Below are 14,423 nucleotides of genomic sequence, written 5' to 3'. Positions count from 1 at the left end.
TCCTGTGATGACATATTAAGGCAATTTAAAAATAGAACCAATAGACTACCAAGACTTTCAGGCCTACATAGAGAGCTTAATAGAACAGATTTATAAAATGTAAACTTCAATGGACTATAACTGTTAAAGTTTTTTAATTTTTGTGCTCCTTGCTCCAAGAAAGATATGCTTTTGACCCTTGAGTTTAGATCTGCTCCCGTTCTTCTTGAACAACCTGCCAAAAATGCGATTTAAAAGACAGGGATTGTATTGAAACATAACTTTTGATATCCCCGAAAGTTTACTGTAGATTTGAGATCAGTGATCTGAGCTGGTCAAGGTATTAAAACATTATTTTCTTGGTTAAGCCAGTTTTTAGCTAATTGGTGGGCTGTTATGGAACGTTAGACTGCTGAAATGTTCATTTTAAGGGCTTAATTCGACAGACTTAATCCAGCATAAGATTCCTTAATATCCCCATTTCCACCTTCTGAGCCATAATCCCATCCATCGTATATATTGGACCTCCACAGCTATAAAAAATAGGCACTTACCAAACTTTTAAGGCCACTGTGTTTTCTAACTATGCCGTATAATGTTTGGCGGTCGACGAACACGCTGTCTAGAACCTCCGTAGACGGTGAACACAGTGGACGCCCAAAAGAGAAAGAACGCTCGGTGGAAAGAAATTTTGGCAGTGATGATTTCCTAATTCGACCAACATTTCTGCCCGGCAAAAATTAACAATCGGCCCTAAAATTCAGTTTGGGGGTGATTCTTTTCTTTGTTTTTTAGATATTCATTATAAATTATGTTATGTTAATCGCAAAAATCAGTGCTGAAGTTCTTTTATGTCGCAAAGTTAGCCTTCGCATTCTTTCGAATTGGTTTGTAGAGTAGTGTGTGCATTGTACACTTCTTCCATTGTTTCACTTTTTCCACTGTCCACTTTGGTCCTGGATGTGCCAGCAGATCAGTAGATTTATTCTATTTCTAATCGTCTAAGAGATATTATTTCATGATAGTAAATTTCTCCTGCGATAGTGGCGCTATCGCTCAGTGAAGCTGCGAACTTACCTGTTCGCCCTCGTTTATCTGATTATCGTGCCACTAGCCACTGTGTCTATCAACACATGCATGTGTAAATAACTTAACTTTAATTAAGATATTGACACAAACACTTCTCTTAGCAATAATCTTCCACTTATGAATAAGTAAGCGTTTACTTAACCAAACTGACTCCTAACAGCCTACAAACACTATTACTTTGATGATTTCTAGGTCATTACATTTAATTTTGATTATATCGAGAATGTACTTAATAGAAAGCCTAGGATTGCTGTATTCAGTGATATTTTTTCGCTTTTCTTCTTTTGTTGCATCTTTTGACGTAACATTCGCTTATACTTTGCATAATATTACGCGACATTCAACTAAATTCAAGTTGTTTGTTTAATTAAGTTTTATGCTTTTCTTGTTCAGTATATAATTTTTTGTATATTTGTGAGAACATACTACATATTATGACAATTGGGGCCCATACCGCACCGAAAATTCTCTTTCAAGCCTCTCGAACATATATGAGTAGACAATTTAACATAACCTCACAAGCAATAGTCCAGCGGTGTTAATCACATGTGTCAACGACGCGAGATAAACTGATTGTTTTGTTGACTGTGTGGCATGTAGCGCCGTCTTGTTGGAACTAGAGGTTGGAAAGGTCATTAGTCATGACTCTAAAGTGTTTTCCATTAACTCCAACATTATGATTTTATTGATTAACGTACCCACTTAACCAAAGTCGTGTTTTATCGCCGAACAAAATTTGTGGGTTCGCGCTATACGAACCGAACCATTATTTTGTTAAAAAATTTAGACGATTTGCAAACGTTGTTCAGGAGTAAGTCTGTGTTGTGAAATGTCAAACTAAACTGAGTATAAAACAAGTACAAGTAACAGCTGTTAAAAATACCAACTTCGAAAAAAATATTGGCTTAATGAAAACCTGATAGTAAAACAAATTTTTATGGAAATTTAGTCTAAATTGCTATAAAGTATCGGTTTATGAAACACTCGCCCTTCCTACAGTATAAAAAGTTTGGAAAAAGTTTAATTTAACCAACATTTAATTTTTACTAAACTAAATACTAGTAGTACTAGCCGGTTTGAAGCTTGCTGGACCCACCATTTATTAAAGAAGATCGAGGCCACCTATCAAAGGGGTTAATATCAAATATGAACACCGTTTTAAGGTCTATATTGGTTTTACTAGTACAAAACAGCATGTTTTATTTTGGTTACAAGCTGCATTAAAAATTGTAATGATTAAAACTTCTAATGATGGTTCAACCAAACGCGTAATTTTTAATGCAGAGAAGTTTTTACATGCATACGTAAGGGATGATCCTTTTCGCGGTTCCTTACTTTTTTAATGAAAAATCACAAAAACTTCAAATTTATTGGGGAATGTTTGTTAACACTCCAAAGCATATTTTTTGGCATTTATTTTTTGAAGACTATCTTGGCGGTCAATCGACCGGCACAAAACGTGAAATTGTCTGCCAACCGAAGTATTCTCTCAAAAATCCATTGATTAATGCGATGTGTGAAAACGGTGCCATCCTGTTGAAACCCAATGTCGACGAGATTTATTGGTAGACAGGAAAAAGTCGGTTTTCATGGCGTGATAACGGTCACCATTGACGGTTCCGTTCTCATCGTCATCATTTTTGAAGAAATATGAACCAATGATTTTACCAGCCTACGAACCACACAAGCCATGGTTTTTTTGGATGAATTACATACCAGAAATGGGTTTCATCGCTAAACAAAATTTGGCTCGAAAACATCGAATCTTCTTGGAACTTTTCATAAGCCCATAGAGCGAAGCGATGTCGGTTGGTAAGGTCGAGCGGCTTCAGTTCTTGAACAATGTATTTAATATGCTATGTTTCATACGTCAGTCCGATTTGCTGCGAACGGCGCCGAATCGACCGTTCGACTCAATACACCCCCAGCTAAAACTGCTATATTTTCTTCCCTGCGTCCTGGATGTAGTCTATTCGGTTGAATTTTATCCAATAATAAATTATGGGTCTCAAGATGTGTGATGGTGTTGCGAATAGTGACTATTTCCTGTTCTCAGAGCTCAAAGGAATGCTCGCTGAGAAGAAAAGTTCTTCGAATAAAGACGTGATCGCCGAAACTGGGGGCCGTTTTAAAGTAGAGGACAAATCGTAGTCCAAAAATTTTATGGAAAAGGTGTAGGGTCGCTCACCCCGAAAGCACTATGTTCAATAAAAAAGCGAATTTTGACAAAAACATGTGTTTTACTATAGACCCTGGAGACCTGTTATTTTGCGAGAGCTCTAGAGGTTTGTCGGTAAAAAGCAGGTATTTAATCTTCTGAGCACCAATTAGATTAGAAAGGATCTTGCTGATGATGATCCAATAATATATTATTTAGCTCAAGGATATAGCAAACAAGGATATTATAAACTTGGTCTTCAAAATAATATTAATATTACCTATATAGTTACTTCTCGAAAATTAATACTGAGAAAAAGTTTATTCTCGAATAAGATTTAAAATAACTTTGGATATTAACACCAGATTAATATCAAATATATAAAATATATACATATATGTATATTTTTTTAGCGGAAATGCTCTTAGTAATCTCTATTTTAAACTGACAAATTAGGAATTAACATAACATAACCAAAAGTCGACAAAATTTAATATAAGCCATATCTGTGTCTTCAAATCCTAGTTTACATCACAAAGAGACAAGCGCCATTTCTATTTCTCCCAATATAACAATTAGTACAAACTTCAGCAATAAACGGAAATACTTCATATGTTGCCATCATTTCTATTGCGACAAAATGTAACTATTTCGTACAAGACTCGTGTAGGCAACTAAATAATTACATAACAACAACAATAATAAAGAGACAAAAGCTGTAAAAGTTGTGAATGCAATGCCTCAACTAACTGCACACCCAACAGCCCAAATTGTACACAATGCGACCCACCTCACCAACACTTGCTTAGGAGCGCCATCCACACCCACACGCGCACTTCTAACGCCGCAACTGCAGTGCACAAATATCCGCTCGAGTGGCTCGCGGCCAGCAGTGGCCCGCACACAAAAGCCTGCATGGATATAGCACATTATAACGGTACTGTTACTGGTAGTTGTAGTGGCGTGGTGGTGGCAAACAAAAGCGCAGAAAAGCGAGAATCAGCCGCATTGGCAACACTGGCGCTATCTGTGCGAACTGGCAACTCGCTCTTTATTTGCGGTAACGCTCCAACAAACATACATACACTCGAGTTGTGTTTGCTGGTATGTGTGTCACCTAATTGCTCTGCCTGTCGAAAATCATAGAGCTAACTGTATTTGGGACCAGTTTAGGCTGTGCGATCCAGTGGTGCTGGCGGTGGCGGTGGTGTGGGGCTGTTTGTCGAGGGCATTGTAAGTCCTTAACCTTTACGGTTAGCCTTAACCCTTTTGAAATCTTCTTAGTTTCCTGTTTGCCTCTCTAAACGCAAGCTGAACTACTTTGGCATCCTTTTTTTTACCGTTATACAACTTTTCTTTTTACCGTTTTTTAGCTTTCATTTACCTTTTTCCTTGTTTACTTGCACTGCTTTCGCTGTGATTGCGGAGATTATCGCTTTGTTACCTGCCATCAGCTCGCACCCTGAGCTTTTGTTTGTATGTTTGCATTTGTTTTTATATTTGCGGTGCTGCACGCAATTTTAATCTGTCCGTCTGTATGTATGTGCTTTAATGCGCACTTGTGGTTTAACGGTATGTGTTCGTTTGTTTGTATGTATATAAAGATAATACTTAAGTCTTTATTGTATTTCCGAAAGCTGCTTGGGTTTAGAAGACAGTCAGCGGGGGAAATTGCAAAATCGGGTTGTAAAATCTATTTTAAATTGGTTTCTGGAGGTTAGAATGTGATGGTTTAGTATTTAAGATTTAATATAATTTGGGGTTTTGTCCTATTTTTCGTTTTAATAGAGGTTTCCATAATACAGTCAGATCAAATTTGACCCGGACTGATTGCCATATGTGTAGGATCTTACAGTAGTTGGACCGAGACCGTTCTCTGCTACGTCCAACGAATTTTATGAGCTGGACCAAGCGAAACATCAACATGACTGAATTTTATAACTTTATAATGCAAGTTCCACAGGCTCTTCTTCTCTGACAGTTTAAGTATAGCAACGATAAAACAACGTGTCTTCATTATTGAACAATTCTTGTTTTTTCCTAGAGTTTAGTTTTAGTAAATCCTTCGAGGTCAAACTTTCTTCTTGAAGTGGCTGAATGGTAATGTGACTAATAGGGTCTCCTATTTCGCGATTTTTAATAAGCACTTGAAGAAAACCATAATCTTGCCAGGCAACGATGTTTCCCGCCCAAAATTGGTACTATAGATGACCATGTTAAACCATACCTTTAACGATATCTATAGAATTAGAGAACGGTCTTCAAAAATAACCTCTGTAGAGCTTTATTAACTGAGAGAGAAAGAGAGAGAGAGAGAATTAAAAAGTTCTATCGAATAAAAATATTTTTCAATATATGTTAAGTTACGTTAAGCGGTCTGTCCTAAGAGGGTCGTCACTTCAATAGCTTAGAACGCCTCTATACAGGATAATAACACCGTTATAGACGCTTTGTTTAGCGCCTATCACAAATTTGTTGAGACGGCTAATATCACTTTCTGGTGATCCAACGAGCAGAGCCTGTTAGCATTCCAATGCTAGCAAGACCCTAGAGATCCAACTCGGTTCTTCTCTGTTGTCGAAGTGAGTGCTCACCACCCAAAAGAAGATGCACTTCGTAGCAGTACTTCTACCGTCACCTTGATAGCCGACACTTCTACCTGAAAAAGACTACAGTGGTTCGATAACTTAAGGTAAAGATTGAGGGATAGATCCTTACAGAAAATTTTCCATTCAAGCTTCCTTCCTAGCTCCGACCCATCAGTGAAAAAGCTCACAGCGCTACTTCATAAACGACTCTTTCCCATCTCCATCTCCCACGTCGGTATGTGAGTAGAGAAAAGGCGCCCCGCTTGGTCTCTACCCACCGCCCATTTTTTAGGAATGCAGCTGATGGAGGTGAGAATTTCGGCGTGTTCTTGTTCCGAACCCTTCATATGGTTACATCCTGTAATTTTTTTGCGAATATTTAGTTTTACCGCAATAAAAGAAAAATACTTCAAGAAAAGTAGATCCTTGGCAGACTTAATCATAAGTCTAAAAAGTCTAGCTAAGCATCTTGGACTATTGCGTCGCAGAACTTATTCCTGCTGGCTGTTTATCTGCTCACATACAAACGAAGAACATGTGGACTGCGCTAAGGAAGAGGCGCAGTGAGTTTTTATACGGATGGATAGAAGTTCAGTCAAAATGTTAGATGTGGAGTTCTCTAAGGAGCTCTGTCACAGGGTAAATGCTGGAAACTGCAAAGACGATGAGCTAGTAACAGGGGCTAAGTCTTTCTAACGATGCTGGTCTCCGTTGTCCTCTTATGTTCTAACGCTGAATCTTGAAACCGTCTGACTCAGAATATAATACTTGTAATCTCTTGATAATTTCGTCTATCTGGGAACCAGCAGTATTCGACGCAGTACCCGCCGAAGGAAGCAGAGGAAGATGCAGATCTACACTTCGTTGGAAAGACGGGGAGAAGGACTTGGTTACACTTAGAATCTCCAATTTGCGCCAAATAGCGAACGCTGTTGTAAATTCGGCTATAATCTATATAAAGAAGAATCCATTAAACTACTTCAAATGTTCATCTTGAAACAATCCAAAGAGTTATTACTGGAACTAGTTCAATAGTGATATATGTTGTAAAACTAAAAATCTTGTCAGACGCAAGCTGTTAAAGTTGTATGGAGGAAGGTGAAAGCATCCAAAAATTTTGTCTTTCATAATCCAGCTTTTGCAAGCCTTAGGTTGCAACATCTCGACCAGATAGGACAGGAGGGTGAGGTGAGGGGAGGGGAGAGGAGAACATGCAGATTCTTTCTCCTCAAATATCTGGCTTTGACAAGGCTGAGTTATATTTTCTGGCTCAAAGCGCTTAATCAATTTATAGTCTATATATCTAGGAAGAAGTTTCTACTATAATTCTCATTGGTCAATAGCGCACACAGAAGCTCTATGAAAGGTTTCTTGCCATTAACTATTTTTGTTTTCATTTCCTATTTGAGTTCCGGCATATTTCCTCAAAGTCTTGGGTTCGTGCTCGCTAAAGAATATAACAGTTGTCAACTTAAATATTATACATATATAAAACATGAATTCATGAATTACATGCAAGTTGTTCATCCGAGATCCACACGCCTACACGAATATGGATTTTTTACCACCAAGGCTTCCTTCCGCTTACAAATTTGTATGTAAATTTTCACATAGTATACACTGGCAAGCGAGCACAGTGGCAGCCTTGCCAAAATTTTTGCGTGCTAATTAAAAAAAAGCAATAATAACAATAAAAAGAGGATAAAATAAAGCATAATCCACAAATGCTGAGCCCGCGTGACCCCATTCGCTGCGGCGAACAAATTAAGGAACAAGGCGTATGGGCGGCGGCTGCAGCAAGAAAACGGCAAACGCATAATGCCAACCACAACAACAACAACAACAATAAAAAACTACTCAAAATGCGTTAAAAACGGCAACGAAGCGATAGAGAAAGAAAGCGCAGCGAAAGCACACAAACAACCACCAAACAACAACAAAAAACTATGTGAACGGAAATGAAAAGGGCAGGGGCAAATTAAAATATTGTCTATGTAGCATGAATGACGGCGCAAGCAGGCGAACTCTGCCAACAGCCAGCAGCCAGCGGCAGCGGCAGCGGCTGCCAAGTGTGTCATGCAACCAACAAACGTTTGACTTGAATTACGGTGTGAACAGCAAACAGGATGAAAACAACAAAAAAAAAGTTGCAAAAGAGCAAAAAAAATTGAAAATAAAATCAGCACAGAAAGGCAACGCAATGAGGACGCAGCCAGCTCGAGTAAACTTGCCGAGTTGGCGTGTAGGCACGAGCTGCAAGTGGGCGCGGCTGCGCTGTGGCATGGGCATGAGTGTGAAAGCCAAAAGTTAAAAGAGCATAGAGCCATGACTGCACATTTGACACGACACAGAAACGCATTGTGCAAAATGTCGATAATGATGACTACTACACACAAACGCACATACATGTGTATGCAAAGCGGCACATATACAGGCACATAAATATCATATGCATATTACTGTGCTCTGTCGCTGCGGTGGACAATGTGGAAAGTCGTTGTATAACGGCATTATATGCTGGTATGCAGAAATTCTAATTAAAGTAAGAATATATTAAAATGCAAAGCTCATAAGTAAGAAGTAGTGCCCTTACTGCATAGTCGTCTAATGTTGGTGCCAACGTTTTTGTGCACTCGTTGACAATTATTGGCCGAAAAAAGTTTCGGGTTCGATCCGACCCGATTGTCGTGGTTCAAGAAAGTGAATCTTAACCAACTGCTTTTCTATTAAGGACTCACTCTTTCCTCTCCTTCATTAGGCCTATTGTACTTCCAAGTGATAATCCATTAACCATTGTCCAGGAACTCAGTTTATTCAGCCAAAACCATAGAACACATGCAGGACCGTGGCCGATATCCAGCCTGAATTGGCTGAAGGTATAGGAAAATTTTCAGTTACGTAAGATTTTTCTACTAAGGACTTAAAAAAAAATCTATCCAGCTAATGTGACCAATCTTCTAGTACATCTCCTCCCTCCATCCTCTATATTAGATATCAGATTTGTCTACAAAGAGTGTATATCAAAAAAAAGTTACTCAACAAATCCACCGATATTTTAGTACATCTAATCCTTTCATCGTAAACCATACTACCTATCTCTGACCCGAAGAAAATACTCAAAATTCACAGCCAAATCTTTATCCACAATTTGTTTACCTTATGATCATATACACTTATACAACGGTTCCCAAGCATCTGTTAAGTCCATTCTCAAAAAAATATCTGTTTTCCAAAGCTGTATAAAGTTTGCTTTGGTTGCATAGATAGCCTTCGCACTCGACTGGAATTTTTGCTTCGCGAGTGAGTTTTTCAAGTGTGGGAATAAATAGAAGTCGGTCGAGACAAAAGCTAGAAAATACGGTGGAGGAGCAGTTCGGTACCTTCTTCATCTTTTTATTAGCGTAGACACAGCTTACGCGGTTATAGTCGAGTTTACCTTTCCTACCTATCGTTCTTCCTTTTCGCTGTTTGGCGTTCAGTTTCAGGCGCCAGGTTCATCTCCATCTGATCTGTCCAATGGAGGGAGGACTTCCTCTGTTCGCCTCAGGTAGGTGCTGCGTCGGATACTTTCAGAGCTGAAAGGTTTTCATCGATTCGGACGACATGACCTAGCCACCGTAGCCACGGTCAGTTGATTCGCTAAACTATGTCAATGTCGTCATATATCTCATACAACTCATTGTTCCATCGAATGCGGTATTCGCCGTTGCCAATGCGCAAAGGGCCATAAATCTTCCGCAGAACCTTTCTCTCGATAACGTGTAACGCCGACTCATCAGATGTAGTCATAGTCCATATCTCTATAGCATATATATATAGCAGGAAGGGGATAATGCGTGACTTGTAGATTTCGGTTTTGTTTCGTCGACAGAGGACTTTACATCTCAATTGCCTACTCAGTCCAAAGTATCACCTGTCTTTCACGCTATCTTTTAAGAGAGCTCTATCTCAGCTATATCTACCATTTTCAATCGGCAGTCTGCCAATATGAGATTGTAGATTTTTATTACGTTATCCTCCATTTTTGCCAGTTTCGAAACACCTAGGCATGGTTCATTAAAAAAATCGACTACGATCTCTTTGAGACTCATTAACCTAATTTTTAACGATCACCTTGGAAGCAGAAATATTATTTCGCTGATTCCCACTGGACCCGTTTTTGAGAATCCCAGCTTGAAATACCATGGATCTCATATCTCTAGCCACTCAGGTGGGCTAGGTGGTATCGAAATAAATCGTCTAAGCAGATTTGTGAATAGACAAGGTCTCGTTGTAGATACTTGAGGGTCTTTGTTTTGCTTCTAAATGTTATTTAACGTAAGCCGACATAACCTAATGCCTTTCTACCAGGCCTGTGAAAAAATCTAATTCAAATAAATTACTCCATGATATATGCTTTCCGAGCTTTCCTCGTAGATTGCTTTCGTTAAGATTTTGCCATTTATCTGCCGAAGCGCAATAATTCAATGATTTCAGCTAAACTATCTGCACTTCAACAAATTTCCCCTACAATAACTGCCAAAAAGAAGCCAACACTTGTGGCAAAAAGTTGCTCAGTAATATGCGACTGTCTTTCAGCTCTTTATCCGCAGATGTCATTTACCCCTCAGCATGCTCATAAATTAACTCTAGCCAAAAACTAATCGCCAGTCAACGCTCCCTCTGCTGGCTGCTAAGAACTTAACTTACAAATTTGCTTGTTATTGTAGTGGATATTGCAATAAATTCTGCGGACAACAACTGCTAACGGCTGAAACTGCGACTCTTAAAGACATAAAGCAGAGTTTTATTTCAATTTCTTTGACAAAACTTTGCTGCGGCGACCGCTGTGGCAACTAAGTATGTTTGCGGCAGACAAAGACGGGCTTAGACTGCAGGGTTATAAAAGCTGCCAGTTGGAGCCAGTATGGCACAGAGAGACATATGTGTGTGTGTGTGGTTTGAAGCAAAAGACAAATTTTAACTTCAAATATAAACTGTTGATGGTGCTAAAATGCATGCGGAAGGGGAGCGTGAGAGGAAGGGGGGGAGAGAAAGTACATTGTTGTAGAGAAAGCGTAATGTACAGTTAATAAATGCTTGTGGATGCCACAAATTTGCTGGAAAAGTTACCACAAAAAAAAAAAAAAAACAAAAAGGAAATAATACCCTTCACAAATAAAAGAGTTTCCATGCAAGAGTTTGATTGTGGAAGGCCAGTTTGTATGGCAGCTATATGCCACAGTGGTACGATCTGAATAATTTTTTCGGAGATTATAACGTTGTCTTGTATAATACTCGGAGCCAAATTTCATTAAGATATCTTGTGAAACAAAAAAGTTTTCCATACAAAGCCTTGCTTTTGATCGTTCAATTTGTATGGCAGCTATATCCAATAGCGGTCCGATTTTAACCATTTCTTCGAAGATTACACCATTAGCTTGGACAATACTCAGTAACTAATTTCGTGAAGATATCTCCTCAAATAAAGTAGTTTTCCATACAAGACCTCGCTTTTGTTCGTTCAGTTTGTATGGCAGCTATATGCTATAGCGGTCCGATATCGGTGGTTGCGATATATGAGCAATTTCTTGGTGGAAAGGGAATGTGTGCAAAATTTCAGATAGATATCTCAAAAACTAAAGGATTAATTCGCGAATACACCTACTGGGGGACAGATAGGAGGACATGGCTAAATGAACTCAGCGTGTAAATCTGAACATTTCCGGCGTTTCTTTTTGGGTGTTAAAATGTGTTGAGGGTATAAAAATTAAATTGTGGAGTTATTACAGCAAGTTTTGGTAAGTGTGTGTGCGTATAATGAGAACTTGGTTGGTCAGCGTGGCAGCTGTCGCGCGTCTGGTAGCTTCACACACACACTCACACACACATGTCCGTGCAAATAAACTTGACAGAAATTCATTGCAAAATAAACTGTATAGCAATACGCGCAAAAAGGAAGAAGAGGAATGCAAGATACAACTAACTTCACACACACACACACACACATATGTATATACCCGGTCACACACACACATTCAAGCGCACATTTCGCATATATTTTATGAGCTGCACATTATTATTACATATTAGATATTTTGCTATGATTTTTTCTACTAAATTACTGTGTTCCGTTGTATGTGCGTGTGTGTGTGTATGCGTGCATGCGCTTGTGCGCCTATAAACGCGCAATAAAATATGCGCCAGCTGTCCTCACAACATTTCGCTTCGTTTGCATTGTTCGTAACCGCAGCGGCCTCGCAATTTGTCAACGGAACTCGCTGCTATTATTTTTATCATATTTCTCGTTTTTCTCCACTTTTTTCTCTATTTTTTTCTATGAAATTTTTCTATTTTTTTCTTCTTTTTTCCCTTTTTACCTATTCTCTTTGCTGGTTGTCGCGTTTTAGTGTCGCTTTTGTTGTGAATTTGTTGTTGCACGTGTACATTATGCTTTATGACCGCCAGCATCAAGGATTACACTTTTTTACTGCCTACTTTGCTGGTTGACCTGCTTTTCATAGCGATTTATTTATCTATTTTCACAGTTATTCTCTCTATTTTGTTCTATTTTGTCTTAAATCATTCTACATATTTAAGTTCCAGTCAAGTAATAATAAAATGCAACTTTTGCTTATCATGTCGCAACTTAAAGCAATAGGGGATGTAGATGGCCATAAATATTCACAGTTGTATATCTATTGCATAACTATGTATGAGTATGTTTGTATTTAATAATTTATATGACTCTTAAGAGTAAATAAATAATATTTGGACATAATTGTGGAAAAATTATAGGCTAGATGGTACCGTTAGATGTCTTAAAACTTTTATGAAAGCAGAAAAATTACACATATAACATATTAACGCTTCTAATTGACACCATCTGATCAAGTTAGACTCGGACCACATAAGCTAAGCCGAAAAACCTAAACTCGAAAACCGAAGTACGAAAACGAAAGTTCGAAAACCGAAGTTCGAAAACCGAAGTTCGAAAACTAAAGTTCGAAAACTGAAGTTCGAAAAGTAAAGTTCGAAAATTGAAGTCCGAAAACCAAAGTTCGAAAACTAAAGTTCGAAAATTGAAGTTCGAAAACCGAAGGTCGAATAAAAAAAGAATGTCAATTACTTACTGTTTGTTTGGAAGTGGCTTATCGCATTCAGTGAAGGTCGTGAAGTCATCGAAAACTCCAGCTCTGTTACTGCCAGTAGCTTCAAGAGCTTGGTTGGGTGGTTCTTGTGTATCCACTTTATAGTCCGGAATTTTCCCAGTTGATCGTTTATTAATTTATTTACAAAAATCGTTTATGTACTTTATTAAAGAAAAATGTCTATTATAGACAACAATATCTTAAATTTAAACGAAATTGTATCACAATGTTCTCTAACTAATCACCAATGGAGAATAGACTAATAGAGCTGTTCGTTACATAAATAAAATTATGTTTTTTTAATATTAAGGGTTTGATTTTCCAAAAGCCCTACTGATGCCAATACAATCACTTTTAGTCCATCCATTGGGTTCATTTTTGATGACTCGTTCTAACTGGTAAATGGCGAATGACACGCATGATGTTTTTCTGCAAGGCCTTAATCGAAGTGGGATTGTCCGCATAGACTTCAGATTTTACATTTCACCACTAGAAAAAGCCTAATGATGGCCAATCGACCGACCCAAAACGTGAAATTATCTTCTCACCAAAGTATTATCTTAATAAATCCAGTCACGAGCGTCGATTTCAGTCATCAAGTAGTCGGTTATCATGGCGCTATAACGGTCGCAATTGATGGTTACATTCTCGCCACATTATTTTTGAAGAAATGTAGGCCGTTGATTCTACCGGCCCACAAACCACATTAAATCGTTACTTGTTCTGAATAAAATGGCAGCTATTGAATCTATTTCGGTTGCTCTTCGTCACGAATGCGGCAATGTTGTTTGTTTGCATACTCATTGAGCTAGAAGTGGGCCTGATCGCTGAACAAAATTTAGCTAAAAAAATTTAGTCGGATGTTCTTGGAAAGAGCCCTCGAATAAAGACGCAACTCTCACGTGATCAGTCAAAAATGGCTATTGAAAAAAGAACCTCTACTTGGATCACACGTTATATTTAAAATTTAAACAGGATACTTATGATAGTGTCCGAGTGCCATCGTTGACTGGCTGACTCGAGTATTTCCACAAAACGGCAGATTGAACAGAAATATATTTTCAGCAAATTGTTAATGTTTTGAGACCCTAATTTGTATTATAAGCCAGTGGCCTAACCCCTTGAAACCATTTTTATTTTATTTTATTGAATCGTAAATAGTAAAGAAGCGGCGGCTTATGATGCTTTAGCTACTTCTATGACAGCTTTTATACCTTTACTTGTTTCCATAGCCTACATATTTATGTATACATATGTGTATATGTCTCAATTCCTTGCTGTTTTCAGAAATACCTTACTTATACTCAAACTCGTACTTTTCTGTTTTGTTTTCGTCATGTCTAACACTCCTGTCTATTCTTGTATTGCCGTGTCATCAATTTTATTTCTCTGCAATTTTTTTTTTTTTTTCCTGCAATTGGTGCTATCAATGCCTATTTAAATAAACTTTGTTACGTTTACTTACATTCAGTTTGCTTG

This window comes from Bactrocera neohumeralis, chromosome 6 (assembly GCF_024586455.1).
Source record: "Bactrocera neohumeralis isolate Rockhampton chromosome 6, APGP_CSIRO_Bneo_wtdbg2-racon-allhic-juicebox.fasta_v2, whole genome shotgun sequence".
Lineage (NCBI taxonomy): Eukaryota > Metazoa > Arthropoda > Insecta > Diptera > Tephritidae > Bactrocera > Bactrocera neohumeralis.
Note: the sequence above shows the minus strand (reverse complement) of the source record.